The sequence below is a fragment of the Podarcis vaucheri genome (genome assembly GCF_965113315.1).
Source record: "Podarcis vaucheri genome assembly, chromosome: 11".
In the NCBI taxonomy this organism is placed as follows: Eukaryota; Metazoa; Chordata; class Lepidosauria; order Squamata; family Lacertidae; genus Podarcis; species Podarcis vaucheri.
The window spans coordinates 52,322,617-52,327,630 of NC_138749.1; the positions used below are offsets into that span (position 1 = coordinate 52,322,617).

The 5,014-nt window shown below is 44.3% G+C and overlaps 1 long non-coding RNA gene across 1 annotated transcript; it reads left to right on the top strand.

Annotated features, from left to right (window-relative positions):
- The first annotated feature begins 738 nt into the window (after positions 1-738).
- LOC309514525 lies at positions 739-4,468 on the top strand. Its single transcript, XR_014212044.1, has 2 exons — positions 739-894; positions 4,233-4,468. It is a non-coding gene; the product is annotated as an uncharacterized lncRNA (long non-coding RNA).
- The last annotated feature ends 546 nt before the right edge of the window (positions 4,469-5,014 follow it).

Here is a 5,014-nt window from a genome sequence, read left to right on the forward strand (position 1 = left end):
TCTTGCGGGGCACCACTGTAATTTTATGGTATTACTAAAAAAATTATAATGGTGTTAAGCGCCATCACACCTCAGAAATACACTTTTACCTAAAGGTTTCCACAATTCTGGCCACTAGTATATGTCCAGGGACGCAGGTGGTGCTGTGGGTTAAACCACAGAGCCTAGGATTTGCCGATCAGAAGGTCAGGGGTCCCTTTACCTTTACCTTTATATGTCCAGCAGTGCAGTCCAAATCAACAATCTGCTAGGATGATACAACAAATTGTTGGACTGTCCCAGCTCAGTCTGGGCCTAAGTCAACCAGCCAGAAGAATTTGCACTGGCATAAGTTCCACCCCTCAAAGTGGGTGTTTTAAGGATGGGGTTAGGAAAGGGCAAGGAGAGACTTAGCACCTATTCCAACCCCCTTTGGACTTTGTCAGATGATCTAACAACCTGGTAAATCTTAGCCAGCAGAAAGGAAGAATTCAAAATTATCCATATACCCCATGAATGGAGTTTGGAATAGTTGTAGCATAAGCCAATGTAAGTTGGGGGGAGGGGCTTGTTATATGCCTGCTGCCCACGCCACATGCCTGCACTGTATTTGTCACCTAAAATCTGGTTACAGTGGTACTTCAGGTTAAGTACTTAATTCGTTCTGGAGGTCCGTTCTTAACCTGAAACTGTTCTTAACTTGAGGTACCACTTTAGCTAATGGGTCCTCCCACTGCCGGCGCGTCGCCACCCCACGATTTCTGTTCTCATCCTGAAGCAAAGTTCTTAACCCGAGGTACTATTTCTGGGTTAGCGGAGTCTGTAACCTGAAGCGTCTGTAACCCAAGGTACCACTGTACTATTAACAAGCTGCCCCACAGCTGCAAAGAAGAGGACTGCATGTATCTTGTAAAGGTGAGGTTTCCTTCCACCTTTGATTCAAGGTGCGGGGGACTGTTCTTTGGGTACCAAAAGTTTGGGAATCTATCTTAGAGTAAGGGCTGGAACCCTTCCCAAGAAAGGATAATAGACTTTGCATAAGCTAAACTAGAATGTCCAATGTATCTTATCAGGAGAAATGTAGCTACCAGGACCAGGACAAAAAAGGAGTAAATGGGTCATTGGTTACAAACAATGTTGAATAGGTTTAGTCTTGAGGTTTTGATCCAGAAAACAGCCATTGTAATTTGCATGAGAGAGGTCAAAGAGATCCTGTGGTTACAATAGTTAATGGCTTTGCTATAGCTAAGCAGAGCTACAAATATCCAGCAGCCACATTCTCTCAAGTACCTTGTTCACGCTGCTACAAAAATGTTTATTGTTAGTAGCACTAAATGGCTGAACTCAAACTACTGATGCAGCAGGACAAAAATTAGAATAAAGATTACTTATGTGGTTTTAGCCTTTAGTAGACCATTGATGAATGTTCATCTGTAGTCTCTGACAAGCTTCAAAATCACACAGCCAGGAGCAAGTTCCTTCCTGAGTCATTTAAGCAATATTTGATAGCACTGCAACAAATCATAAGATTGACTCCTGGATAGTACTTTTATCGCCTTCAGCAAGTGATAAATGCATGCCTTCCTGGCCCGATAATGATAAAGAATTTTTATTTAGAATTGCCTGCCAACTGGCGATCAAAAGCTGATAATAAAAAAAATAATTGTTCAGATTCTGATTTAATGGTTCTTAAAAGAAGCAGATTGGGACGTGGGTGGCACTGTGGGTTAAACCACAGAGCCTAGGACTTGCAGATCAGAGGTTCAGCGGTTCGAATCCCCGTGACGGTGTGAGCTCCCGTTGCTCGGTCCCAGCTCCTGCCCACCTAGCAGTTTGAAAGCATGTCAAAGTACAAGTAGATAAATAGGTACCACTCTGGCGGGAAGGTAAACGGCGTTTCTGTGCACTGCTCTGGTTCGCCAGAAGCGGCTTAGTCATGCTAGCCACATGACCCGAAAGCTGTACGCCAGCTCCCTCGGCCAATAAAGCAAGATGAGCGTCACAACTCCAGAGTCGGCCACGACTGGACCTAATGGTCAGGGGTCCCTTTACCTTTATAAAAGAAGCAGATAAATATCAAACACTATTGGTAAGTAAGGACCCACAGAGTTGGGAGTTGATAAGCAAATGTGATTATATTTAACAAGAATTAGTGAGTATCGGTGGGTCTCGTTACAAAACATTAATGGTTTCCCATTTGCTTACAGACTGTACTCGTGATAAATTCAGTCTGGGAGTATTCTGTATTCCAGTTATCTCTACTTCACACCCAGTTAACAGGGCATATACTGCAATGTGTATAAAATATGCACACTTAGGTATGTATACATGCCTCTTACAACTCATCCAGAACGCGGCAGCTAGACTGGTGACTGGTAGTGGCCACCGAGACCACATAACAGCGGTCCTGAAAGACCTACATTGGCTCCCAGTACATTTCCGAGCACAATTCAAAGTGTTGGTGCTGACCTTTAAAACCCTAAACAGCCTCGGCTCAGTATACCTGAAGGAGCATCTCCACCCCCATCATTCAGCCCAGACACTGAGGTCCAGCTCCGAGGGCCTTCTGGCAGTTTCCTCACTGTGAGAAGTGAAGTTCCAGAGATTCAGGCAGAGGGCCTTCTCGGTGGTTGTGCCCACCCTGAGGAACACCTTCCCATCAGATGTCAAGCCCTGTGTAGGGAAGTTTTAAATGTTTGATGTTTTGTCGCTTGTAAAAAAGTTATTATTAATATTCTGTTGGGAGCTGCTCAGAGTGGCTGACGAATCCCAGCTGGATGGGTGGGGTATGTATGTATGAATGTATGTATAAATCAATCAATCAATCAATCAATCAATCATCTTACATTCTTAGGCGACTTCATGCATCTGGGGGAGCAGGATGCCGCAATAATGTAATTTCACTTTATTGGTAGCATTTTAGGCAGCAAGAAGCATTTTACAACCAGATTGCAGTAAAAATGGTTCTCCTGTTACTCCCTGGAGATCTCTACAGTTTGCAACATAAATCAGCATGTGTTTCCAGGGACTACTCCGTTTTTCACATAATGATCTAAGGGTTGCAAGTGTGTTTTGCCACACAAACACTCCCTTTCATGGATGGTCAGGTAGCGATAGCACCACCAAGTAGTAATAGGGTAAAGTCATTTTTCCCCAAAGTATTGCACATTCCCCTGGGTTTCAAAGGGTGCATGACATATTTTTTAATCGTGATTTTTTTTAGCTGCAGAAAACAATTCAAAGATAAAGTATTATTATTAAAACTACCCCCAAATAATCTTTGCCCAAGACTAAGCTCTCAAAATAGGTGCACAATATGTAAATTTGGAAGCACCAGGGTAAGGGATTCACAGTTATGTAGCACATGCCTCCAGATATTACTGTGGTATTTGAAAACCATCAGCAAATTTGCGCTGCACATTCTTAAAATGTGCACCACACTTCAGAGACTGATCTAGGCAGGAGCCACCAAGTCCTTTGAACCTTTCCTATCTGCTAGAAATGGTGGGAAATATTCCAACACTCCCCATATTTATCCTGCAAGTTTTTTGTACTTGGCCTCTTTAATAAGTAGAAGTGAGAGAGGTGGGAATGATTTCTTTCAATATTCTGAAGAGCAACAGCAGAGCATTTCCTAGCCACAGAAGCAAACAAGTGAGACCTGCGACAAAATGTCGGAACAATGAGCTCTCCCTGGTTAGCGCTCCAGCCAAGCCCACCCTCATCCAGCATAATCCATCAGAGTTCTCTGCCCATTTTTCTGACAGTCAATATTTAACGCCCCTCCATTTTAGAGGGGGGAGTCTTTTTAAAAATTGTACTTCTACAAACTTACTTTTATTAAATGTACCCCTGCAAGCCTCCAAGCCTGCTTCTGTTTCCCTCTTGAGTTTCCGACTGTGCTATTGGCTATGTAAGGATCTGCACTGACAGAACTAGTTCACTATTAGCCTATAGGCCTAGGAGACTGCCTGATGTGCCATAATCCCAGGAGCTCCCACTTCAGGAAAACATCCTTACATATTTACTTTCTGGTGCTCCCTGCACCTCTAGAGGAGACACACCGAGGGTCTCCTCACGACAAGGTTTAAGAGTGATCTCTGCTCCCTGTTTTCTAAAGGTACAACCTCATATATATATATTCCTTTTTGCGAGTGTGACTAAGTTTTCTATATGCACTCAGTGTGCATGCAGTCCCTTTCCTTGTCTGCCCCACTCCCCCTCAGCAATTTCCTTTTCCATACTTTTCCCAGGGTCTGTCTGAGGTAAAGTTGGTTTCTAGCCTATTTGGCTGCTGCTTAGCCTGGATAAGACTGACGCAAGATCAGCTGAGAGAGAAAAACAACTAGAGGAAATGGAGGAGGTTATAATTGCTTCCTGGACCAAGAGAATGCACCCACCTTTTGTTTCTCAGTGAATCAGCTTTGCTCAATATTTAGCTTGGTGTTTTTGGCTTTTTTCCAATAATAAACTCAATCTGGCGAAGCTACATTCCCTACAACAAGTGTCATGGGAAAGAATAATAGTGTCTAAAAGCAGCACCCCCCAAATCCAGTTCCATAGAACTTTTCCTGCCGCATACCTCCTCAAAACCAATGTGTACATCTGGTAGGGATGCGAGTGGCGCTGTGGTCTAAACCACTGAGCCTCTTGGGCTTACTGATCAGAAGGTTGGCAGTTCGAATCCCCGCAACGGGGTGAGCTCCTGTTGCTCTGTCCCCGCTCCTGCCAACCTAGCAGTTCAAAAGCACAGCAGAGCAAGTAGATAAATAGGTGCTTTTGTGACATCACAAGAAACCCACAGCCAATGGCAACAGCTGGGGAGGCATCATCTTCATTGCTTTGAGCCTCACAATGGTGGGTGGACCTATCAGTGGTTGTGTGCTTGTTTATTTGGGACACGGGTGGTGGCGCTGTGGTCTAAACCACTGAACTTCTTGGGCTTGCTGAGCGGAAGGTCAGCAGTTTGAATCCCCATGATGGGGTGAGCTCCTGTTGCTCTGTCCCAGCTCCTGCCAACCTAGCGGTTTGAAAG